The 27,377-nt window shown below is 42.6% G+C and overlaps 1 protein-coding gene across 2 annotated transcripts in view; it reads left to right on the plus strand.

Annotated features, from left to right (window-relative positions):
* anapc2 (anaphase promoting complex subunit 2) overlaps positions 1-26,099 on the plus strand; it is a 67,788-nt gene extending 41,689 nt beyond the window's left edge. The window contains exon 14 of one of the 2 annotated variants that reach the window (XM_041193485.1): positions 25,735-26,099. The gene's annotated coding sequence lies outside the window, so the exon portion shown is untranslated. Of the gene's footprint in view, positions 1-2,885; positions 4,836-25,734 lie in introns of those variants that run through there. The other variant, XM_041193484.1, reaches the window with a different exon arrangement.
* The last annotated feature ends 1,278 nt before the right edge of the window (positions 26,100-27,377 follow it).

Below are 27,377 nucleotides of genomic sequence, written 5' to 3' on the forward strand. Positions count from 1 at the left end.
AAGAGTACTGGATCACTGAAGTAAAGTGTGAATTGTAGCCTTTATCCTCATCACAATAATTAGAACTTGCCACCTTTCTCAGTACTTTATTATGACTGTGAGGACTGGTGCCACCACTCGGCCTTTCTTTCCCACTCCTTGATTGATCCTAACAGGGTTTTCTGTAATTTATAAGGATGAAGGTATCAATTCTGTGTCTGCACTTAACCATATACATCTGATGAAAATAATTCAGTCCGACAGGCTTTCTTGAATTTAAAAACAAAGGGGTTAGTTTTTATTGAGGTAAAAACCGACCCAGGTAAAGAAATAAAAAATTGGTGAACAGATATCCCAACCTTGGCAACACCCATACACGTGCAAAATTACAAATTATAGTGTAGAGGAGGTTAAATTTTGTCCAAATTAAGATTCAGTGATAAAAGGCAAAAAGAAAGTTTGCCGGTTATGATTCCTTCGCCGTTGTTCGTGGCTGAGGCAGTTTCTTTAACAGTAATCCTGGTGTTCCTCTGGAAATGCTGCTTTGGGATTTTGAACTGTCCTTCAAACTTCTCAGTTTGTTGGCCCCAGTATGATAAAAGCAGGCAGAGTTCTTTTTGATTGAAATTCTCTATCTCTGCGATGTATTCCAAACTGTAACAGAGATAGGGCTCTGAACTTGATAACAGCAGGGAGAGAGAGATGATGTTACTGCTCCATTTGCAGAACACTTTTTACACTGCCCAAAAGCAACCAGGCTGTTGTAATGAACATTTTAAAATGGTGATTCTGGTCACATGACCTCTTTCGGTGAGTATCCCACAGAAGGTAATTGATTAGCTCATGCCCGGACAGACCTTGGCTATTGTATAATGGCCTAGGTGATTAGTTTCTTTAATGTCCCAGCTATCACTTTTGAATGGACCATTTTTCCCTGTGATGAGCTAAGAAGAACACATCAACACCTAAATAGCCATTGTCCCAGCAGACTTTCTGTCTCTGCTTGAAAGGTAGCTTTATAGAGAGACAAATGGTGAGAGCCAATTCATCTTTGAGGTACTTTTTGTCATCAGCAGGTGTGAAATTCCATAGGTGGTTTGCCTTGGGCATGTCTTAATTGTAATCCACATTGGAAATTTCCAGAAACTGACCAAGTTGTAACTCTAGACATGTAAGGTGACCTGTGGCAGCGATCTTAATTCAGTATCTTTGCTATCTTTAAAAAGCCTTATTAAAGAAGTTCAATTTATATTTGACCAGCAGATGAAATTAAAGATTAATATGCCATGGGCACACATCACATTGTCATGACAGCTTCAAAATTAATACTCCTGGTAGATGTTTTGAAGTAAAATTTTCCAAACCCATTTAACCAAACATCTTATTAATCACAAAGGAGGGATACATGTTTGAAGTCAAGGCAAAATGCTGCAGATGCTGGAAATCTGAAACAAAAACACAAAATGCTGGAAAAATGCAGTTCTGACAGCATCTGTGGAAAGAAAGACAGAGTTAACATCGAGTCCATATGACGACTCTTCAGAGTTAAAGAGAAGTAAAAATGAGATGAAATCTATACTGTTTAAGGGGGTGTGGAGCAGGTGAAGCTGGATAGAAGGCCAGTGACAGGTAGAGGCAAAGGAGAAATTGCCAAAGATGTCATAAACAAAAGGTCAAAGGGTTGTTAATGACGGTGATACTGGCTAAAGGAGGTATTAAGGATAGAAAGTAGAATGTGATAATAGCAGGACAAGGGTAAGCATGCTGGCAGGAACAACATGAACAAGTGGCAAATGGCCCTGGTGGGGGTGGGGTGGAGGGAGGGGACAGTGGTGGGAAAAAAGATCGAAAATAGGATAAAAGGTGGGGATAAAACAATGAATAAAAATGAAAATAAAAAGTGGATAAAAATTTAAAAATAAAAATGAATATTGAAAAAGGGGTGAGGATGGAGGAGAGATTTCATGGTCTGAATTTGTTGAACTCAGTGTTAAATAAACACCACCCTGCTCTCATGTTCACATGTCCATCCTTGGGCTGCTGCAATGTTCCAATGAAGATCAACGCAAACTGGAGGAACAGCACCTCATCTTCCGAATAGGCACTTTACAGCCTTCTGGACTTAACATTGAGTTCAACAACTTCAGACCATGAACACTCTCCTCCGTCCTCACCGCTTTTTTATCCCCTTTATTCAATGTTCATTTTTATTTTTTATCCGCTTATATTTTATTTTATTTTCATTTTTATTCATTGTTTTATCCCCACCTATTATCCTATTTTCAATTATTTTTCTCATCACTGTTCTCTCCCCCAGCCCCCCCCACCACCCACCCGACTAGGGCCATCTGTCACTTGTTCATGTTGTTCCTGCCAGACTGCTTACCTTTGTCCAGCTATTATCACATTCTGCTTTCTATCTTTAATGTTACTATCAGCACCTCCTTTAGCCAGTATCACCACCACTAACACGCCTTTGACCTTTTGTTTATGACATCTTTGGTAATCTTTCCTTTGCCTCCACCTATCACTGGCCTTCTATCCAGCTTCACCTGCTCCACACCCCCTTAAACAGATAAATTTCATCACATTTTTACTTCTCTTTAGCTCTGAAGAAGAGTCATATGGACTCAAAACGTTAACTCTGTCTTTCTCTCTATAGATGCTGTCAGACCTGAGTTTTTGCAGCATTTTTTGTTTTTGTTACATGTTTGAAGTCATTGATAGATATCCTGATTAAACCTGAATCTTTCTGCCTGGCTGCATCACATCTATACACTGGAGCAACAATAATTGCTTTTCATTAAGGCTGTTCACTTCTTGGAAGAAAAATCTAGCCTTTGTTCTCTGTTTCTAATTGGAAAGAGAGGTGTTTCTGAACTCATATTATTTCCTTCCTTCTCAAGACTCGTGGAGCGGATCCATGTTTGAACTTGCAGCTTACTGCCTTCTGTGACCTATTATCCAGAGCCTTGGTATGGAAGGAATATTGATGCAACCAGCACTGCCCGCTCAGCAGTAACTACAAGAACTTTGAAAGCTGCAGGATTTTTGTTTCTTCATAATCAGGATTCACCTGGATTCTTCTACAACCAACATCTGAGGCAGGAATCTGCCATTAATGTCCTTCGTAGTGAATGAGTTAACAACTTATGATGGATGTTAAACTACTTGTAAATGTCCCTGAGCCCTTTGAGCTACAAAATTCCACAGATACATGGGGAGTAGATTTTCTACAGTAAATTCACTGATCTGAATGTCTGTAAGGAGCCACGTCATCTTTATATTCACCCCTGTGATCACTGAGTGAGTGATACAGATCTATTGGTGATCACTGATGTGCCAGTTGAAGTTCAGTTTGTGAATTCTTTGTATGTTACACTTCTTTTAGCATCTAGTGTTTCATTTCTGTTTAGTGATTGCTGTCTTGTTCTTGCCCTAAAGCCAGCAGCATAAGAACTGATGGGTTTTGGGCATCACCCACTTTGTGATCACCCCGTTGAATTGTCTTAAATATTTAGCACCTCTGCCTGTGAACCTTGCCTGAGCTTAAATTGCACACATTGAGACCAAGCAATCAGGAGTGGCAGATTACCCTGGAATCCTGGCCTTCTTTTAAATTAGAGGGGGAAATAATTGAACTGCCTGAGTTACCCAGGGTTTTAGTAAAGATCATCTTTAAAGAATGGACCAAAGAGCCCTGAAGTCCAGTTCTTAAGTCCTGTGTAGCAATTCTGCACTTTAAAACTTTGTGGTCTTGTAATTAGCGCAGGGTAATAACAAGGAAGTTACAGATTTTCAATAAGTGGGAACAGTTGCAGGTAGCTGTAAAAACTGACAAAGGCAGTAACTATTGTGCCTCAGCAAGCACTCCAACTTGAGTTAAATGTCGACAAAAGGGGACGGGGGAATGAAATTCCTATCTGTTTATTTCAGCAATGACATCATGGTGTTTTTCTCTCGCTCACCTTAAAACTTGCATTTCTTTATTTAACAACAATGGTAGCTTCAACCTGTAGTCCATGGATTCTGTTCATTTTGGATTTAGCAGCAACGTACAATGAGCTTTGCAGTATATAGTAGCCATTGGACTGTGTCTGACTAGGACAACAGTTACTAAACAGTAATTTTTTTTTATCCCTTCTTAGCTGAGGAATCATGATTCCTTATAATCCTAATTAAAATAAAAATAATTATTGCTTTGAGTTCAATAGTCTTTGAGTACTGACTTGTTTGCAGAACAATGTAGTACCTTCTCTACAAATTTTTACTCAAAGAATTTACAGAAAAATAATCAAGTACTGAAGCACAATTCCTGACACATTATAATGGAAGATTCTTCCAAATTGGGATTAGAAATAGTTTGTTATTTCCTTTTCTATTCAGTTCATAGTAATGTGTGCTGAAGAGTCAGACAACTCAAGTCCCGAAATCTTCACTTATATATGTATCTCCTGTGTTGTGTCACACTGTCAAGATAAGTGACCAAGCAGACCTTCAACAAGAGTCCAAACGCTCTTTTCCACACTCTAGGATGAAGAAATTTGTACTTACCTACACTTTAACTCCTTTTGTGATTATATTCTGTGTTGTGCCATGTTACAGTCCAGTGGATACATTCCATCATAACTCTTCATGATGTTGAATTCTATCAGAGCTCGTTTCACCTCTCAACTCTAGTGATCTTCACTAGCCTCTCCTCATAACTGTACAATCTCGCACCCTGCTAACTTGCCAGAGAATCTATTGTGTACCTTTCTCCTTGCTTTAATATCCCTCCTACAAATACTCCTACTGTGGCCTTACTATGCTCTTGTACAAGTTTAAATATTGCCAAATAAAATCTGAAAATGTTGGAAATACTCAGCAGGTCTGAGATCTGTGGAGAAAAACAGTTAATGTTTCAGGTTGGCAACCTCTTATGAGAGCCTGGATAATTCAGTTGGATAAGAGTGTAGTGCTTTATAATGTTGACAGCGTGTGTTCAGTCTCCGTACTGGCTAAGGGGACCTGCCTTTTCGCATTTCCCCATTGCGCTATCATGGCATAGAGATGTGTCAAGGATCATGACTAACAACCCTCAGACACTAAGGGTGCCACATGAAGGGAGAGAGGCCCTTCATGGCATTCTTCACATGAAGTGGACTGATGTTGAGTATCTCTCAATTTCTGAAGGCGATGGAATGAAGTCTGGGAGCTTTCTGTCTGTGATAAACAGTGACCCACAATCTTATTTTTGGGATGCTTTTTCCTTCGCAGCTTCTATGCTTCTGCTTGGTGTTGGTGGCTACACTTGCTGCATGGTAAGTTCACACATGGTAATTGGGCCTTCCTCCCAACACTTTTACCAGAAGGCTGTTTCTATAGCTCTTTATTTATGATGTAATATACCTTCAGTCACTCCATAGAAACATAGAAAAATAGGAGCAGGAGTAGGTCATTTGGCCCTTTGAGCCTGCTCCACCATTCAATATGATAATGGCTAATCCTCTATCTCAATGCCTTCCTCCTGCTCTCTCCCCATACCCCTGGATGCCTTTACAGTTTAGAAATCTATCTGTTTCCTCCTTAAATATATTTAGTGACTTGCCCCCACAGCCTTCTGTGGTAGAGAATTCCACAGGTTCACCACCCTGAGTGAAGAAATTTCTCCTCAACTCTGTCCTAAGTGGCCTACCCTGTATCTTGAGGCTGTGACCCCTTGTTCTAGACCCCCCCAGACAGAGGAAGCATCAAACCTGCATCCAGTCTGTCCAGCCCTGTCAGAATTTTATATGTTTAGTTTTATCCTGTTGCTCAGTACTGTTCTGTCTGCAACAAAAGTCACTAAGTACCTCACTGACAGTAAAACTAGTATCAAATTTTATTTATAAATATGATAATTACACTGACAAAGAAATAAATGCTAAATTGGTGATATTTAGGAAATAAAAATCAAATAAATCCAGTAGGGATTAAAGTAACTTCTTCAGAACGTGCTTCTTACACAGTCTGATTGGAAAATTTGTCATCTCCAAAAGTGATATTTATATGAGTGCATCAGCATCCCTGCTTATCACTTGGTATCCAAAGTCAGATTCTCAGGCTGACACCTGGTTGGAAGTGACATTGTGCAAGAGGACCCCCACACCCCTTCCTTTTCACCAACCAAAAACCCTATGGTGTACTGACTGTGAATGAATTCCTGAGGGCAGCATGATTTGCATAATTCTGGGGAGGTCCCAGAATGGATAACATATGATTGGCAGATCCCCCATTGCTTGCAATGTGCACTGTTACTAGATTTAAAACTGCTGCTAGATTTAAATGCTTGTTGCCGCTTTAAATTGGTGGAAGGTAATGACATTTTGCACTTATATAGTGCCTTTAACATAGTAAAATGTTCCATGTCACTTCACAAGAGTGTAATGAAACAAAATACGTCACCAAACTACATAGGAGTTATCAAGACAGGGGAACCAAAAGCTTGGTCAAAGCGGTAAGTTTGAGGGAGCTTCCTAAAGGAGCATGGAGAAGCAGAAAGGTATGGGGAAGGAACAAGGCATTGCCGCCACTGGCTGCACCATTCTTTTACTAAACAGCTATAACTAGTTTAGTTGGACATGGAACACACCATTCTCCAATTGGTCATAGAAATTCTGATGGAGGAAGAAGCATGGAGGAACTTCAAGCAAACTGGAGCATTGCAGGCACCCCAGTAAACTCGCTAACAAGAATGATAGAAAACGGCTTCCAGTGTCAATGAGCAACATACTGCTTCCCTGGAGAAAATGTACGAAGAATTATGATGACCCTACCAGGTCAGCCAAGGTAATGGAACCTGCTGTTACCTTCCATTAATTCAATATACTTGTCATTTGTGATATTTCCAATTACCTTTCCCATGCAATATCTTAGGCTTTCAAGGAAAACATCTTAACTATCTGTACACTTAGCAGCAGCAGCTTTATGTTCAGACCAAAGAAACCATTCCATCTAATGTAGCTGCATGATATACCATCACTCAATGGGCTGTGTGCTAACACTTGGTGTCCCTTTAAATCATCACAATTGTACCTCCTTTCACCATTTCAACCTCTTATCCCTAAACCAGACATTTTGCAATGAGTGCCCTATCATTTGCCATATATTCTCAACAATGACAACTTTATACAGTGCCTTTCATGTAACAAAATTCATCAAGGTGCTTCACAGGAGTGTTGACAAATAAAATTTACCAAGCCAGATATGACAGGTGACCAAAAGCTTAGTCAAAGAGGCAAACTTTTAAGGAGCCTCTTAGAGGAGAGAAAGGCTAAGAGGTTTGGGGGAAAAGAGGAATTCTTGAACTCAGGACCCAGGCAGCTGAAGGCATAGTTACCTGTGGTGGAGCAATGAAAACCGAGGAGGTGTAAGAGGCCAGATTTGGAGGAACACACAAATCTCGAGGGTTGTAGGGCTGGAGGTAGTTGCAGAGATCTAGAGGGTGAGGCCGTGAATGCATTTGAAAGTAAGGGTGAGCATTTTAAAAGCAAGATTTGCTGGACCAGGAGCCAGTGCACCTCAGTGAACAAAAGTGGGTGATGGGTGAATGAGATTTGTTCTGAGTTACAATACAGGGAGCAGAGATTTGGATGAGTTCAAATTTATGGAGGGTGCAAGTAGGAAAGCTGACCAGGAGAGTGAACAGTCCAACAGGCTTGGATGATCAGAAAGACTGCCACCTTCCATCACCATAACATTGCCCATTTCTGACCTGATTCAACCCATCTGCCACTGAAATCCTCATTTGATACATCTGGGCTAAACTACTCCAGTGCTCTGTGAGCCAACTTCATATCCTCCATAAGTTTGCTGTGCTGCTTTAAGACATGAATTTCCAAGATGAGGTTGACTTTTTACTCCAACTTTGACTGTGTGAAATTCAGCTTGAAGAATGCTGAGATCGGGCTTTAACTGATTCTATTAGCATCATTATTCTGATGGCCACAGTGAGCCAGTGCTCATCAGTGCAGACACAGCCAGAATGGCCACAGATGACTATATAGCCAACTTCAGTGGTCATGGCAATGGCAGATGTACACAGGTCAGGCCCACCTCACAGTTACAGAAGCTGCAGTCTGTAGCTGAGCAGTCATGGGAGTCAGCTGCTTGGAATTGAGGGCCATCGCAAGTTGAAAGGATTCTTACGCATACAGTATAGCGAGGCACCTCATCAATTTATTACAGTTGGGCGTAAATGATCTGATGGCACTACTGGAACAGTAACAGGGATGCTATATTGGCCTTTTGTATTTGAATTACTCTGGTGTCCTGGCCAATACTTATCCCTCTACAAACATCACTAAATCAGATTATCTTGTCATTTATCTAATTGCTCTATGTGGGACCTTGCTGTGTACAAGTTAACTGGTGCAATTTCAAGAGTGACTTGACTTCAAAGACACTTGGCTGTAAAGCACTTTAAAAGTCCTGAGATTATGAAAGGTTCTATATAATTACAAGTCTTTCTTTACTACTCAGATAGCACTAGCTGAAGCACAAGACTCAGTTCAGGAACAGAGACATTTCACACAATGACTGAGAGGAACTACCACAAACGATTGCCATTCATTAGGGTTCGGTGGCATAGTGGGCATGTTACTGAAGTAGTAATCTAGTAATGACCTGGAGACATGAGTTCAAATCCCACCACCATGAGAACTTAAATTCAGTTAAATCTGGAATAAAGATGCTGGTATCAGTACTGGAGATCATAAAACAAAGGGATTGCCTTAAAAACCCACCTGGTTCACCAGTATACTTCAGAGAGGAAAACTGCTGCCTTTAGCGGTCTGGCCTACACATGACTTCTGCTCCACAGTAAGATGGTTGATTTTTAATTGCCCTCAAATTGCCTAGCAAGTCACTTAGTTGTATCTCAAAGGCAATTAGGCATAGGCTAGTGCTGGTCTTGCATAACGTACAAATGCTTTAAAAAAAATTCCCTTTCTCAGATTCAAATCTCTATAAGGATATTATGTTTCTATCTCCAATTTCCAGCAGGTATGTTTTATCAGTTCTCTCCCTTTCCAACTTATTTGGTTGGTGCCGGTGTAAAGAATTCATTTAATTAGCTCAGCCTTGAATTACTTCATTGTTTTAATGATCTACCCCAAGCCCAGTCAAGGGATGATTCTATTTGAAGTTGTTTTTTTGAAATCTAATCAGACAGCCCGTTCAGAACTTGCATCGTTCACATAATCTACATGCATCTGTCAGGCTTTGAATCTTTCAGCTAATATTCTGATGGTTTGAGGCATGTTCTAGTCAGCAAAATATTCTCATAACAACCCAGCGGGTGTATTTCATCGCCATTCCTTCAATTTGCAAAGCATGAAGCCATTTTCGGTTTCATTCAGTGTCCTAATTACTTGGAGAAGTGGTCTTTCATTTTATATTATGTTGAAGAGAGTGAGCAAGCTTTATCTTGGAGCTTTTTAACTTGAATTTGGGTTAAAAAGATAACAATCAGACGTGAACATCTTTAGGAATAATTTATTGGAATGGTATCAGTGATATGGGACTTTAGTTATACAGAGAGACTTGCGTCGAGATGCATAGAATGTACAGCATGGAAAAAGGCCATTCAGTCCATCCCGTTCATGCTAGCATTTATGCTACTCAGTAATCCTGAATCTCCTCTCAATTTATTGCCTTCAAGCTCCCTGTTTTATGACTAACACTTGCTCTGCAGTAAATTTAACTCATTTTCAATAGCAGCCCTTCTCACTTTATTTTTAACCATCTTTCTACACCCCAGTTCTCTAACTCTATTTATGTCCTCCCTAGTCTATCCCAAGCTTTCGCCTCCTGTTTCATTTATATTTAGGCTTGATTCATTTCTTGTAACTCCCTCCACCCCACTTTACTAGTTTAAAGCCTTTGCCACCTCTAGATCAGACTTTATTCTACTTAGAGCAGGGAAGGTTAAAGGGAGATTTAATTGAGGAATTTAAAGTTATGAGAGGCTTTGATAGATTAAGTAAGGTGAAACTGTTTACGCTAGTAGGAAGATTGGTAACCAGAGGACATGGATTTAAAATAATTGGCAAAAAAGCCAGGGGGAGATCATTTTTTTTAACCAAGTGAGGATTTGTGATCTGGAATGCACTGCCTGAAAGGTCAATGGAAGCAGATCCCACAGTAACATTGAGAAGGGAATTGGATTCCTGCATAAAACAGAAAAAAGTTGCTGAGTTATGGGGGAAGAACAGGGCAGCGAGACTAATTAGAGAGCTCTTCCAAAGAACCAGCATAAGTATGAAAGGCTAAATGGCCTCCTTTTGTAAGATTCTATGGTTCTATTATGGTCCCTGAGCTGGTTTCAAAGAAAACATTTTCTGACCAGCTCAGAGCTTATGTAGCATAAACATTAGCATAGACTTATGGATTGAATGGCTTTTTTCTGAGCTGTAACTTCTATATAATTTTTTGCAAGCTCTGAGGGAGACTTTAAACAAACATATGAATTAGGAGCTGCAGTAGGCCATTCAGCTGCTTGAGCCTGCTCTGCCATTCAGCAAGATCACGCTGATCTGATTGTAACCTCAAACCCACATTCCTGCCTATCCCCGATAACCTTTCACCTTCTTGTTAATCAAGAATCTATCTAAAAATATTCAAAGACTTCGCTTCCACTGCCTTTGAAGAGAGTTCCAAAGACTCACTCGCATCTGAGAGAGAAAAAATTCTCCTTATATCTGTCTTAAAAGAGCGACCTCTTATTTTTAAACAGTGACTCCTCGTTCTAGATTCTCCCACATGAGGAAATATCCTCTCCACATCCACCCTGTCAAGCACCCTCAGGATCTTATGTTTCAATCAAATCGTCTCTTGCTCTTCTAAACTCCAGTGGACTCAAGCCTAACCTGTCCAACCTTTCCTCAGAAGATGACCCACTCATTCTTGGGATTAAAACATAATACTGCAGATTCTGGAAATCAGAACCAAAAATGGAAAATGCTGGAAAAACTCAGCAGGTCTAGCAGCATCTGTGGAGAGAGAAACTGTTGATGTTTTAAATCCATATGGCCCTTCAGAGCTGAAGAGAAGTGAAAATGATACTGTTTAAGTGGAGATGGGATAGGTGGAGCTGGATAGAAGGCCAGTGATAGGTGGGGACAAAGGAGGGATTGACAAAGATGTCATGAACTGAAGGATAAAGGGAGTGTTGATGGTCCTGGTTAGTGCTAAAAAAAGGTGCTAATAGTAGCAGAAAGGCAAGAAAGCCGAATGTGATTATAGCAGAACAAGGGTAGCATTGTGTAAAAGAACATCATGGAACAAGTAACAGATGGCCCTGTGGGGGAGGAGGGCGTGGTGGTGGGGAAAAAATAGATAGAAAATTGGGATAAAAAAAGGGATAAAATCACAGATAAATGAATAATAATACAAATGAATGTAGATAAAAGGGGATTAAAAAGGGGGATGAGGATGGAGGAGAGAGTTCATGGTCTGAAGTTGTTGAACTCAATGTTAAGTCCAGAAGGCTGTAAGGTGCCTATTCGGAAGATGAGGTGTTGTTCCTCCAGTTTGTGTTGGGCTTCACTGGAACATTGCAGCAGCCCAAGGATGGACATGTGGGCGTGAGAGTAGGCTGTAGGGCGAAATATAAAGGAAGAACACTGGCATCTACCCAGCTGTGTGGAAAATTGCCCAGGTATGTCCTGTACACAAAGAACAGGACAAACCCAACCCGGCCAATTGCCACCCCATTTGTCTCCTCATCAGTAAAGTAATGGAAGGGGTCATCAACAGGGCTATCAAGCGGCACTTGCTTAGCAATAACCTGCTCACTGATGCCTAGTTTGGGTTCTGCCAGGGCCACTCAGCTCCTGACCTCATTATTCAAACATGAACAAAAGAGCTGAACTCCCGAGGTGAAAGTGACTGCCCTTGGCATCAAGGAGCCCTAGCAAAACTGGAGTCAATAGGAATCAGGGGGGAAACTCTTCAGTGGTTGGAATCATACCTAGCGTGAAGGAAGATGGTTGTGGTTGTTGGAGGTCAGTTATCTCAGCTTCAGGACATCACTGCAGGAGTTTCTCACGGTTGTGTCCTCAGCTCAACCATCTTCAGCTGTTTCATTAGTGACCTTCCTTCCATCATAAGGTCAGAAGTGGGGATGTTCGTTGATGATTGCACAATGTTCAGCACCATTCGCGACACCTCAGATATTGAAGCAGTCCATGTCCAAATTCAGCAAGACCTGGACGATATGCAGGCTTAGGCTGACAACTGGCAAGTAACATTTGTGCCACAGCAGTGCCAGGCAATGACCATCTCCAATAAGAAAGAACCCACCCATCACACCCATCACTCTTTGACATTCAATGGCACTGCCATCACTGAGCCCCCACTATCAACATCCTGTGGGTTACTATTGACCAGAACTAAACTGGACTAGCCACATAAATACTGCGGGCTACAAGAGCGGGTCAGAGGCTAAGAATCCTGTGGTGAGTAACTCATCCCCTGACCCCCCCCCCCCCCCCCCCGCTGCCCCCAAGTCCACCCACCATCTGCAAGCTACAAGTCAGGAGTGCGATGTACTTGCCTGTAAGAGTGCAGCTCCCACAACACTCAAGAAGCTTGACACCATCCAGGACAAAGCAGCCCGCTTGATTGGCACTACAACCTCAAGCACTCACTACTTCCACCTCTGATGCACAGTAGCAGCAAGATGAACTGCAGGAATTCACCAGAGCTCCTTAGACAGCGCCTTCTAAACTCACGATCACTACCATCTAAAAGGACAAGGGTGACAGATAGATGGGAACACCACCAACTGGAAGTTCCCTTCCAAGCCACTCATCATGCTGACTAGAAAATATATCGCTGCTCCTTCACACTGGGTCAAAATCCAGGAACTCCCTCCCTAACAGCACTGTGGGTGTACCTACACCACATGGACTGCAGCAGTTCAAGAAGGCAGCTCACCACCACCTTCTCAAGGGCAACTAGGGATGGGCAATAAATGCTGGCCCAGCCAGTGAAGCCCACATCCCATGAATGAATAAAAAGAAATAATGGGAGCTTGTCAGAAAGGTGCAGCAATAATCATGGGGGATTTTAATCTTCTTATAGACAGGAAAAATCAGATGGGCAAAAGTAGCGTAGAATAGGAGTTCATGGAATGTTTTCACAATAGTTTCTTAGAACAGCCCATTCTGGAGCCAGTCAGAGAGCAGGCCACTCTAGACCTGGTATTGAGCAACGAGATAGGTTTAATTGATAACTTCATAGTGAAGGCACCCCATGATAGCAGCAATCATAATATGAATTTATACATTCATTTTGAGGGAGAAATGAATGCGTCCAAGACTAATATTTTAAACTTAAATAAACACAATATGAGGACATGAAAGCAAGCTAGCTAAAGTGAGCTGGAAGATGAAGTTAAGGGATAAGTCAATAGAGACATTTTAAAGGGCTGTTTCAGAATACACAGAATAGATACATTGCAATGAGAAAGAAAAAAATCCAAGGGAAGGGTCCACCATCCATGGTTAACTAAAAAGTTAGATAGTCTTGTTTACCCCAGATCCTTGCAAACCCTCCCCTCTCGTTTGCTCTTTCTGCATTCTCCACACCACCCCACCCCGAACTCAGCTCCCTTTACTGTTTCCTTCACTTCCTATACCCCCTCCTATCCTACTTATCACTCCCATTCCTTCCTGGTCTCTGCTCTTCTCCCCACATCTATTGTTTTCCCTCTTCCCCTCTCACCTATCATCCCTTCCCTCTTTCTTTTGTTTTCCTTTCTCTCTCAGCTCGTTGTATCCTCCTCTCAATTCATATTCACTTTATCCTGTTCCTCACTCTTACCATCCTCTTTTATCCCAATCTCTCCTTTACACTTCACCCCATCTCCAGTCACTGCCTTCATTCTGGCCCTTTGCAGGATGTTCCCTCCCCCTCCCATTTGTCTTCTGTTGCCTCTGGCACCTTGGTTTGTTTAGTCCCCATACCTGCTAAACCAGTTTTACCTGAAAAGTGGGCCAGGTTCTGGATGCCATGCAAAAGGCAATTGCAATAAAAGCAGGCCTACGTGGTTCTGATGAAGAGTCATACGGACTTGAAACATTAACTGTGTTCCTCTCTGCAGATGCTGCCAGACCTGCTGAGTTTTTCCAGCTATTTTTGGTTTTGTTTCCGATTTCCAGCATCCGCAGTATTTTGCTTTTATCTACGTGGTTAATTAATTGTGACAGTGGTGTGTGCTGCACATCACTCCTTATGTCAACTCACTGCAATTAGATAATAGAATTGTTAAAATGTTTGAACAGACTTAATGTCTTATGCAATGTATAAAAAGAAAATGATTTATTTAGACTAAAAATAAAAATCAAAAATGTAAAATCATATAAAATGGGTTTGAGTTAAAGTTAAAAACAGGAAGGGAATCTTTCAACCTCTGAGCTATGAGAGTAAATAACAAGCAGGAAAAAGGTTGATTGCCAAATATTTTGATCAATCCAGGGAGGAAATGCAGAATCACTGAGGGGGAGGATCATCTGCTGAAGTAAACAGGACACACAGTGTACAAGTGGATAAACAGCTGAGAACTTGGCTCAGAGCCCAGGGGAGCAAATAAACAGCCTCAGGAAGCTCATTATCAATCCCGGACTGAAAGCCAGGGCAGAAACATTAAGAACACATTTGGCTGGTATGGATTAAAAAACTGAGACTCTTAACTCCACTGATAGAACAGCAAAAGGCAGAGGTAAAGAAACTGTTGAATCTGTGTAAATGAGTGTGATTGATCGCAATAGAAATGTGTAACAGCAGTGTGTTTTATCCCAATGTAAACGAGTGTGACAGCAGTGTGTTTTACCCCAGTGTAAACGAGTGTGACAGCAGTGTGTTTTACCCCAGTGTAAACGAGTGTGACAGCAGTGTGTTTTACCCCAGTGTAAACGAGTGTGACGTCGGTGTAGTTAATCTCAGGTTCAATGAATGTGACGTCAGTGTGTTTTATCCCAGTGTAAATCAGTGTGAAGTCAGTATGTTCTATCCCAGTGTAAATGAGTGACAGCAGTGTGTTTTATCCCAGTGTAAACGAGTGTGACAGCAGTGTGTTTTACCCCAATGTAAACGAGTGTGACAGCAGTGTGTTTTACCCCAGTGTAAACGAGTGTGACAGCAGTGTGTTTTACCCCAGTGTAAACGAGTGTGACGTCGGTGTAGTTAATCTCAGGTTCAATGAATGTGACATCAGTGTGTTTTATCCCAGTGTAAATGAATGTGACAGCAGTGTGCTTTATCCCAGTGTAAATGAGTGTGACAGCAGTGTGTTTTATCCCAGTGTAAACGAGTGTAACAGCAGTGTTTTATCCCAGTGTAAATGAGTGTGACAGCAGTGTGTTTTATCCCAGTGTAAATGAGTGTGACAGCAGTGTGTTTTATCCCAGTGTAAACGAGCGTGACGTCAATGTGTTTTACCCCAGTGTAAACAAGCGTGACAGCAGTGTGTTTTACCCCAGTGTAAGCAAGTGTGACGTCGGTGTAGTTAATCTCAGGTTCAATGAATGTGACGTCAGTGTGTTTTATCCCAGTATAAATGAGTGTGACAGCAGTGTGTTTTATCCCAGTGTAAGTGAGCGTGACGTCAGTGTGTCTTATCCCAGTGTAAATCAATGTGACATCAGTGTGTTTTATCCCAGTGTAAATCAGTGTGACAGCAGTGTGCTTTATCCCAATGTAAACGAGTGTAACGTCAATGTGCTTTATCCCAACGTAAATGAGTGTGACGTCATTGTGCTTTTTCCCAGTGTAAACGAGTGTGACGTCAGTGTGCTTTATCCCAGTGTAAGCGAGTGTGACGTCAGTGTGCTTTATCCCAGTGTAAACGAGTGTGACGTCAGTGTGCTTTATCCCAGTGTAAACGAGTGTGACGTCGATGAGCTTTATCCCAGTGTAAACGAGTGTGACGTCAGTGTATTTCACTGAACTAGCCATATAAATACTGGCTATAAGAGCGGGTCAGAGGCTAGGAATCCTGCAATGAGTAATTCATCTCCTGACTCCTCAAAGCCTGCCCAGATCTACAAGGCACAAATCTGGAGTGTGATAGAATACTCCCCACTTGCTTGGATGAGTGCAGCTCCCACAACACTGAAGAAGCTTGACACTGACCATAAGACATAGGAGCAGAAATTAGGCCATTCGGCCCATCGAGTCTGCTCCGCCATTCAATAATGGCTGATAAGTTTCTCAACCCCATTCTCCCGCCTTTTCCCCGTAACCTTTGATCCCTTTACCAATCAAGAACCAATCTATCTCGGTTTTAAATATACTCAATGACCTGGCCTCCACAGCCTTCTGTGGCAATGAATTCCATAGATTAACCACTCTCTGGCTAAAGAAGCTTCTCCTCATCTCTGTTCTAAAAGGTCTTCCCTTTACTCTGAGGCTGTGCCCTTGGGTCCTTGTCTCTCCTACTAATGGAAACATCTTCCCCACGTCCACTCTATCTAGGCCTTTCAGTGTTCTGTAAGTTTCAATCAGTTCCCCCTCATCCTTCTAACTCCATTGAGTATAGACCCAGAGTCCTCAAACGTTCCTCATATGTTAAGCCTTTCATTCCTGGGATCATTCTCATGAACCTCCTCTGGACCCTCTCCAGGGCCAGCACATCCTTCCTGAGATACGGGGCCCAAAATTGCTCACAATATTCTAAATGTGGTCTACCAGAGCCTTATAAAGCCTCAGCAGCACATCCCTGCTTTTATATTCTAGTCCTCTCAAAATAAATGCCAACATTGCATTTGCCTTCCTAACTACCGACTCAACCTGCAAGTTAACTATAAGAGAATTCTGGACTAGGACTCCCAAGTCCCTTTGCACTCCAGATTTCTGAATTCTCTCCCCATTTAGAAAATAGTCTATGCCTCTATTCTTCCTACCAAAAAAGCAGCCCACTTGATTGGCACCCCATGCACAAACATTCACTTCCTCCACCACCAATGCACAGTAGCGGCAGTGTGTACCATCTACAAGATGCACTGCGGGAACTCACTAAGGCTCCTTAGATAACAGCTTCCAAACCCAGGACTACTACCATCTAGAAGGACAAGGGCAGCAGATAGATGGGGACACCACCACCTGGAGGTTCCCCTCCAAGTCACTCATCCTGACTTGGAAGTATATCGCCGTTCCTTCACTGTCGCTGAGTTAAAATCCTGGAACTCCTTCCCTAACAGCACTGTGGGTGTACCTACACCACATGGACTGCAGCGGTTCAAGAAGGCAGCTCACCACCACCTTCTCAAGGGCAAGTAGGGATGGGCAATAAATGCCAGCCCAGCCAGCATCGCCCATATCCCATGAATTAAAAATAAAATAGCATATTTAATCCCAGTGTAAATGAGTGTGATGTCGGTGTGTTTAGTCCTAGTGTACAAATATGACAGCAATGTGTTTAATCAGAGTATAGATGAGTGTGACAGGAGTACATTTAATCTCAGCATAAATGACTGTGATAGCAGTGTGTTCCATTCCATTGTAAATGAATGTGACAGCAGGGTGTTTAATCCTGGTGTACATGTGTGACAGCAGTGTTTCTTCTAAATATAGATAAGTGCGGCAGCTTTGTGTTTAATCTCAGTGAAAATCAGTGTGATGAGTGTTTTTAATCCCAGTGTAAGTGAGTGCAACAGCCATGTGTTTAATCCTGGTGCAAATGTTTGATCCCAGTGTAAATGAGTGACAGCTGTGTGTTACATCCCAGTGTAAATGAGTGACAGCTGTGTGTTATATCCCAGTGTAAATGAGTGTGACAGCAGTGTATTGCATCCCAGTGTAAATGAGTGACAGCAGTGTGTTACATCCCAGTGTACGTGTGACAGCAGTGTTTCTTCTAGATATAGATGTGTGACAGCAGAATGTTTAACCTGAGTGTACATGAGTGTGACAGCAATGTGTTACATCCCAGTGTACATGAGCGTGACTTCCCTTATCTTCCTGTCCTGTTGGTGCCATTGACCTTCATTGATTATCCCTTGGGTTCCTGGGAATCTCATTCTCTGCCAAGGACCAGTTTTTCCAGTGTTGGACTTTAAAAGAATCCTGTTCAGTTGGTGTGGACTCATTGAGTGATCTAATGGAAGCTAGACTAGTCATGTGGCAGTTTCCATCTGATGAGGTTATGCATTTGGGGAGGGCAAACAAAGCTCGGGAATATACTATAAATGGGAGCATTTGGGAGGGGTAGAGGAAGTGAGAGAACTTGGTATGCATGTCCAAAGTCCCTGAAGGTGCAGGACAGGTGGATAAGATGGTAAAGAAAGCATTTAATTACTTTCCTTTATTGGATGAGGCCTCGAATACAAAAGCAGGGATGAAATGTTGGAACTGTATAAAAGACTGGTTAGGCCACAGCTGGGATTTAGCGTACAGTTCTGGTTGCCACATTACAGGAAGGACATAATTCCTCTGGAGAGAGTACAGGCGATATTTTCATGAATATTGTCGGGGCTTGAAAATTGCAGCTATGATGAAAGATTGGATAGCCTGGGGTTGTTTTCCTTGGAACTGAGGAGGCTGAGGGGTGACCTAATCGAGGTGTGCAAGATTATGAAGGACTTCGGTCTTTCCTGTCTACTCTGCCTATTTCTCCTAGCTGATGGGTCAGTTACTGGGGGGCACAGATTTAAGGTGATTGGTAGAAGGATTAGAGGGGACATGAGGAAAAGCTTCACCTAGAGGGTGGTGGGTGTTTGTAATTCTCTGCCTGGTTTGGTGCTGGAGGCAGAAATCCTGAACTCATTAAAAAAATGCTGTAACTTGCAAGGCTACGGACTGGATGCTGGAATTAAAATGGCCAACTTTTAAAATTTCTTTTCTTTTTCAGCTGGCACAGATACGATTGGCTGAATGGCCTCTTTCTATGCTGTAACTTTTCAATGGTTCAATGATATTTGGTGATAACAGGGTATTTTGGAGTCATTCCATGGTCCCAGGGAGAATACTTTGGGATTCAAGCTGAATTTCCCAGAGTTTTGTATCTAAGGTTTTATGCCTCAAAGGAGATGGAGGCAGGGGATCTAATGGTGCATTAGACTGCTCAGATTGGGCTGGTTGAATGGGCCAGCAGGTCTTTTCCTGTCCACCTTTTTTTATCTGCTGATATATTTTTTTGTTTTGTTAATATCAGTGTCTAAATTACACAGTCATTTTTGTATTTTCTCATTCTTCACAATGTGACATAGAGACAGGTTTCACAGGCTGTCAGGCCACAACATGAAATTTCCTTCCATGACCTATGCACCTTTATCCCAGTTGGTGGAGTGTTAGTGTGAGGGGTTTAATAGGCTTTGACACCCACTGGATGCAATTATACTGCTGGATATCAACCCAGAATGCAGAGTCACAGTTCCAGTCTCCACTCACCATGAGTGACTGCATTCAGTTCTGGGTACAGCACCTCAGGATGATGCATTGTCCCTGGAGTAGGTGCAGCGCAGGGTCACCAAAATATACCCAATTTAAAAGGTTTAAATTATGAGGAAAGTGTACATAAACAAGTTTTGTATTCCCTTGCATTTAGTTGGTTGAGGGGTGATCCAAATGAGTTATTTAAAATATTGCAAATTTGACAGGGTCGATAAATTATTCTGGTGGAGAAATCCCAAACAAGAGGGCATAATTTTAAAATTAGACTTAAACACATATGATCTTGGCCTGACGCAACAGTCCAGTAATGCTGCCTTGCTAGAGATGCCGTCTTTTGAATGATACCAGGATTGAAGAGTTAAATTGAGGATGGGTTGCATAAGAGTGGGCTAGCATCCTCTTGAGTCTAGAGAATTAAGGGATGACCTAATTGAGGTGTTTATAAAAAAGGGTTTGATGAGATAGATGCAGAATAATTATTTCGTCTTATGGGAGAATTCGTCTCGCCTGATGTATTCATCTGTATAGATGAAAGGAAGAAAGGATGAAAGGAAATCGCTGTGAAACAGTCTGGGAAGAGTGTCCTGCAGTCAGCATAGTGGTGAAGCAGTCCAGGAAGAGCGTCCTGCAGTCAGCATCATGGTGAAGCAGTCCAGGAAGAGCATCCTGCAGTCAGCATCGTGGTGAAGCTGTCCGGGAAGAGCATCCTGCAGTCAGAATCGCGGTGAAGCAGTCTGGGAAGAGCGTCCTGCAGTCAGTTCTTGTTGAAAATCACAAGAGTGACATCACAAGACAGCGCGTGAGAGTGGCGGAGAGATCAGAATCCGTGCGAGTGCGGGGAAGCTTCAAAAATGGACGTCAGCACAAAAGTGAAAGCTAATTGGTGAGTAGTGGGTAAGTGTTTTTCTCCAGTTTAAAATAAATTAAGCTAAGGGTTCTAGTTTTTATTTAAAGTACATAACTAATTTAACATTTTATTTTACTGGATTTAACTTAAAATAAGGTTTTTTCCAACTATAGGCATGGCAGGGCAGCTCAGTCCCGTGTTATGTACCACATGCAACAGGTGGGAAGCCCTAGACGCTCCTTGCGCCCTGACTGGCCATGTGTGCAGGAAGTGCCAACAGCTGCAGCTACTTGAGCTCTGAGTTTTGGGGCTTGAGTGGCAGCTGGAGGCACTGAGGTACATCCACGAGGCTGAGAGTTTCATGGATAGCACATTTTTAGACGTGGTCACCCCACAGCTTACGGAAGTGCAAACAGAGAGGGAATGGGTGACCATCAGTTAGAGGAAAGGTGTCAGGCAGGTAGTCAGGAAATCCCCAGGGTATATCTCATTCGAGAACCGTTTTTCTGGGTTGGAAAATGGTGAGAGTGACAGTTCCTCTGGAGAGTGCAGCCATGCCCATGTCACTGTGAGTGACTCAGCTGCACATGGGGGGAGGAAAAAGAGGGGGAGAGCAATAGTGGTAGGAGATTCGATAGTAACAGGAACAGACAGGCATTTCTGTGGCTGTAGACGTGACTCCAGGATGGTATGTTGCCTCCCTGGTGCCAGGGTCAAGGATGTCACTGAACGGCTGCAGGGCATTCTAAAGGGGGAGGGCAAACGGACAGAGATCATGGTACATATACCAACGACACAGGTAGAAAAAGGGATGAGGTGCTGTAAGCAGAACTTAGGGAGCTAGGAAACAGATTAAAAAACAGGACCTTGAAGGTAGTAATCTCTGGATTACTTCTGGTGCCACACACTAGTGAGTATAGAAATAGGAGGTTAGACCAGATGAATACGTGGCTGGAGAGATGGTGCAGGAGGGGAGGGCTTTAGATTTCTGGGACATTGGGACCATTTCTGGGGGCAGTGGGACCTGTACAAGGCGGACGGATTGCACCTGAACTGGAATGGGACCAACATCCTTGCGGGGAGGTTTGCTAGTGCTGTTGAGGGTTTAAACTAACTTGGCAGGGGGATGGGATCCTGAGAGGAGGTTAAGCAGGGGGAGATGCACAGCCAAAATTAGAAGAGAGAGCATCTGAGTCTGGAAGGCATAGAAATTATAGGCCAGTTAAGGCACAAGGGAACTTGGCAAGGTTGGATGGTATTTATTTTAATGCAAGGAGTCTGACGAATAAGGCAGATGAGTTGAGGGCTCAGATTAACACATGGAAGTATGATGTCATTGCTATCACAGAAACATGGTTGAGAGAGGGGCTGGATTGGCAGCTCAGTATTCCAGGATATAGGGTCTTCAGGCGAGACAGGGAAGGAGGTAAAAGAGGAGGGGGTATCGCAGTATTGATCAAGGAACCAATTACAGCAGTATGGAGAGATGACACCTTAGAAAGCTCCTCAATTGAAGCCATATGGATGGAACTGAAAAACAAAAAAAGAGCAATCACATTGCTGGGCGTGTACTATAGGCCCCAAAACAGTCAGAGAGAAATAGAAGAGCAGATACGTAGGCAAATTTCAGGAAAGTGTAAAAATAATAGGGTAGTTATAGTGGGGATTTCAACTTCCCCAACATTAACTGGGTTAGTCATAGCGTGATAGGGTTACAGGGAGCGAAATTCTTAAAATGCATCCAGGAGAGCTTTTTAAGCCAGTACGTAGAAGGTCCTACAAGAGAGGGGGTGGTCCTAGACTTAATTTTAGGGAATGAAGCCGGGCAAGTGGCAGAGGTACTAGTGGGAGAGCATTTTGCAGATAGCGTTCACAACTCCGTTAGATTCAAGATTATTGTGGAAAAGGACAAGGATGGGCCAGAAATCAGTTCTAAATTGAGGGAAGGCTGATTTTAATAAGATCAGATATGATTTGGCCAGAGTGGACTAGGAGCAGCTACTTTTAGTTTTTAATCTGCATCAGAGCAGTGGGACTCATTCAAGAAGGAAGTAGGGAGAGTACAGGGCCAACATATTCCAGTAAAGACAAAGGGTGGGACCAACAAATCCAGGGAACCCTGGACGTTGAGAGATATACAGGATTGCATAAAGAAAAAATAGGAGGCTTGTGGCATATACTGCAGGCTCAAAACAGCAGAATCCCTGGAGGAGTATAGAATGTGTAGGGGGGATCTTAAAAAGGAAAACAGGAGAGCTAAAAGGGGACATGAAAAAACATTGGCAGGCAAAATAAAGGGAAATCCAAAGTTATTTTACAAGAACATTAAGAGTAAGAGGATAACTAGGGAAAGAGTAAGGCCCATTGAGAGCCATAGTGGTAATTTGTGTGTGGAGCCGGAAGACGTAGGTAGGGTTCTAAATGAATACTTTGTGTCAGTGTTCACAAGTGAGAGGGACAACGTGGGTATGGAAATCAGGCAGAAGGATTGTGATATAATTAAAGAAATTAGCATAGAAAGGGAGGAGGTTCTAAGTGGTCCGGCAGGCTTAAAAGTAGATAAATATCCAGGCCCGGATGAGATTTATCCCAGGCTGTTGAATGAGGCAAGGGAGGAAATAGCAGGGGCGCTGGCAATACATTATTTCAGTATTTCAAGACCTCTCTGATCTTAGGAGAGGTGCCAGAGGACTGGAACACAGCCAATATGGTACCATTATTCAAGAAGGGATGAAGGGATAAACCAGGGAACGACAGGTCAGTCAGTCTAACCTCAGTGGTGGGGAAACTATTAGAAGCAATTCTGAGGGCCAGAATTAATCTACATTTGGAGAGGCAGGGATTAATCAAGGACAGTCAGCATGGTTTTGTTAAGGGGAGGGCATCTCTGACCAATTTGATTGAATTTTTAGAAAAGGTCACCTCTTCTAAAGTGTGTAGAAGACGGCAATGCATTTGATGTCGTACATTTGGACTTCAGCAAGGCTTTTGATGAGGTCCTGCATGGGAGACTGATAACGAAGATAAGAGCCCATGAGATCCAAGGCAAATTGGATCCAGAATTAAAAACAAAAACAGAATTACCTGGAAAAACTCAGCAGGTCTGACAGCATCGGCAGAGAAGAGCAAAGTTGACGTTTCGAGTCCTCATGACCCTTCAACAGAACTAAGTAAAAATAGGAAAGGGATGAAATATAAGCTGGTTTAAGGTTGGGGGGGTGGAGGGAGAGAAGAGATCCAGAATTGGCTGAGTGGCAGGAAGCAAAGGGTGATGTTTGAGGGGTGTTTTTGTGACTGGATGCCTGTGTCCAGTGGGGTTCCACAGGGATCAGTGTTGGGTCGCTTGCTGTTTGTGGTATATATAAACGATTTAGACTTGAATGTAGGAGGGCTGATCAGTAAGTTCACGGATGACACAAAAATTGGTGGGGTAGTAAATAGTGAGGATGATAACCTTAGATTACACGAGGATTTCGACAGGCTGGTCAGATGGGCTGATCAGTGGCAAATGGAATTTAATCTGGTTAAGTGTGAGGTGATGCACTTGGGCAGGACAAACAAGGCATGGGAATACACGATGAATGTTAGGACCCTGGGAAATACCGAGGATCAGAGGGACCTTAGTGTGCATGTCCACTGGTCCCTTAAGGTAGAAAAGGTGGTTAAGAAGGCATTTGGGATGCTTGCCTTTATTAGCCAAGGCATAGAATATAAGAGCAGGGAGGTTATGCTGGAACTGTATAAAACACTGGTTAGGCCACAGCTAGAATATTGCGTGCAGTCCTGGATTCCGCACTATAGTAAGGATGTAATTGCACTGGAGAGAGTACAGAGGAGATTTACCAGGATGTTGCCTGGGCAGGAGAGTTTTAGTTATGAGGAGAGATTGGATAGACTGGGGTTATTTTCCCTGGAGCAGAGGAGATTGAGGGGGCACATGATTGAGGTGTATAAAATTATGAGGGACATAGATAGGGTAGACAAGAAGGAACTTTTCCCCTTGTTGGAGGGATCAATAACCATGGGGCGTAGATTTAAGGTAAGGGGCTGGAAGTTTAGAGGGGATGTGAGTAAGAATTTTTTCACCCAGAGGGTGGTGGGAATCTGGAACTCACTGCCTGAAAGGGTGGTAGAGGCAGATACCCTCATAACATTTAAGAAGAATTTGGATGTGCATTTGCGATGCCATGTTATACAAGGCTATGGGTGTAATGCTGGAAAATGGGATTAGAATAGTTAGGTACTTGTTTGACCGGTGCACACTTGATGGGCCAAAGGGCCTTTTTCTGTGCTGTAGACCTCTCTATGGCTCTGGGAGTCCAGAACAAAGGGCCTTAAAATTAGAGCTAGGTCATTCAAGGGTGATGTCAGGATGCACTTCTTCACATAAAGGGTCATGGAAATCTCTCCCCTAAAAAAACTATTGAAGCTGTGACTTAATTGAAATTGTGAAAACTGGGATTGATAGATTTTTGATATGCAAGGGTGTTAAGGGCTATGTTAAGGCAAGTAAATAGAGTTAAGGTATAGATCAGTCATGATCTAACTGATAGGCTAATGGCTGCATCCTGTTCCCATGCCTGGAGTGGGGTTCAAACCCTTCTAACTTAGAGGCACAAATGCTACCACTGAAGCCAAAGCCATTAAGCTCTTTTATGGACGTTGGATATTTGATATTTTCTGTTTACGAGATATAGGTTAAGGCAGGGTAGTGGGACTAGGTAGAATGCTCTTTCAGAGAGCCAGTGCAGAGTCAATGGGCTGAATGGCCTCCTTCTGCATTGTAAAGATTCTTTGATTCTGTGAAAGCAAATTGGTCGGCTTGATGTATGCCAATTGCTTTGAGTTACTTGCTAACACCCAATTGAAGCATTAAGCAAACCATCAAATTAGGTATTCTAAATGACTTCCAAAACAATGCAAGCCTCTGCCTTGTTCCCAGATGCCAATATTGGCAGGCTGCATAAATTCTATCTAGCTAGTGGAAATCAGTTACCAATAACTGACTTTGAAGCTACTTGTGCGTTGTGGCTAGCAATAAGGGAACCTGGAGCACCAGATTATCCAATGTGCTACGGACCCTTGAGGGTGCGAATTGCAGGGTTCTGGAACTATTACTAAATAATGCCAGTATTCTGGTGGTGTTTCTGGGTCTCGCATTTCTATTTTATTGAGCTATCTAGTGGGCTGGTGTGGGGTTTTTCTGCACTTGTACTCAAATCATACACTTGCTCTTTATAAATGGATTCATGATATTGTTGCATAAAGTAATACAGAGTTTTTAAGATGGTACCATTTGTACTCAGTGTATGAAAGGGGTGAACTGCCTTCCACAGAGTCAAAGAGCACGGAAGGAGGCCATTGTGTCTGTATTGGCTGATAATATTGTATGAAGTGCACAATAGCTTGCGAATAAGCCAGAGTAAATGAAATCACTTCATTAGGGTAGTTCGGTCATTTCCTCCATTAATTTTGTCTCTATTTTGATGCAGGCTATCGTTCTTGGACAAAGGCTACGTGCTTGTCAGCCAGTCAGAGGAGGAAAAGCTGCCATTCTGAAGCAAGAGCTGACAGTCAACATTGTCCATTCCCCTCCCTTCTGTGGAGTATTATCTGCACCTCTCGGTATGGAAGCTCAGCAGATGTTCATTGGTTACAGTTCTGACCTTGAAGCACAGACATGTGCCTTGGACCGGTTGAACATGCCCCTGAACACTGTCAATCAATGCAGGAGTAAATGGCTCACCCGCCTGATCCCAGGAGTAGCAATTAAATCAGTGACAAATTGGTTCTCAGTATGTTGCAAGGCTGCATGTCAGGAACAGTACCTTCATAGTAAACTGGTCATTACGCTCTGTATTGTGCTTTTTCTCATCTTGGGTCTCATCCTGTTACTGTGGAATTATTATTGCACTATTGTCCAGCAATTTTGTGACAACTAGGTGGATACTGTCACTCCACATCTAACCAAGCCTCCAGCACAAGAACAAGCTGGAATACTGATTCAAGACCCTGTGGTATCCTTTTAGATGCCTAAGCAACTGATTAAATTTGGAAATGGGTTGGCACTTTGCATTATTTGTTATTGGGATGTAGACAACACTGGTGAGACATTAACACTCAACCGTATGTATAGAGTGGGTTAGGTTGACAGCTTCCTTTCCCTACTGAGCCAGCTGTTTCTTTTAGTGACGATCCAGCAACTTTCATGGTCATTTTCTTCCATAAGAAAGATTTGCATTTATATAGTTCTAAAATGCTTTACAGTTAATTAAGTACTTTCAAAGTGATCATGTCAGAAACATGGAGCCAATTTTCACAAAGCAAGTTCCCATAAACAGCAGTGAGAGAATGACCAGATAATCTAAGTTAGTTATATTGGTTGAGGGATAAATATTGGCCAAGGGAGAAAACTCTTGACTGTGATATACTGTCATGCCATGGGATCTTCATCTTTCACATCCACCTGAGAGGACAGACAGGACCTCCGTTTAACGTCGTCTCTCAAAGATGGCATCTCTGACACTGCAGCTGTCCCTCAATACTGCATGTGCTCAAATCTTGAACACATCACCTTGGGACTTGTATCCACAACCTTCTGATCCAAGACAAGAGTGCTATCATTGAATCACAGCTGATACTTCTGTGTTTCCAGTGCAAAGCTGCCAGACTTATTGAATTCGGTTTCATGGTGGAACTTTGAGCTCCCTACTATTGGGTTGCTAGCCCAGTACCACAACCATTAGACTATAAAGTCCATAGTGCCATCGTAAATCTTTATTTTAGCCATCCTCACATAAAACTGTACACATGAAAACTAGGGCCGTCCAGAAGCAAAAGCCCCATTGTTGTTGCATTATTGAAGGTATAAGACTGTTGGCCATTGGTTTCACAAACGGTAGCTTTCCAATCACCTACAGCAGTTCGGTCCAAGAACGTGTGCAGTATCTATCCACTACCGTCTCTGCAGAGGTGCACTTGTTACACATGTATCTGTCAAAAGTGTATTTTACCTGCATACTTGTTACCTGCGTTCCTGTTACCTGCACATATCTCAGTTGTGCAGCTGTTACCTGTAAACCTGTTACCTGTTATCCATTACCCATATATTTCTTACCTGTGCACTTTCTTATTC

This window comes from Carcharodon carcharias, chromosome 8, assembly GCF_017639515.1.
Source record: "Carcharodon carcharias isolate sCarCar2 chromosome 8, sCarCar2.pri, whole genome shotgun sequence".
NCBI classification, from domain to species: Eukaryota; Metazoa; Chordata; class Chondrichthyes; order Lamniformes; family Lamnidae; genus Carcharodon; species Carcharodon carcharias.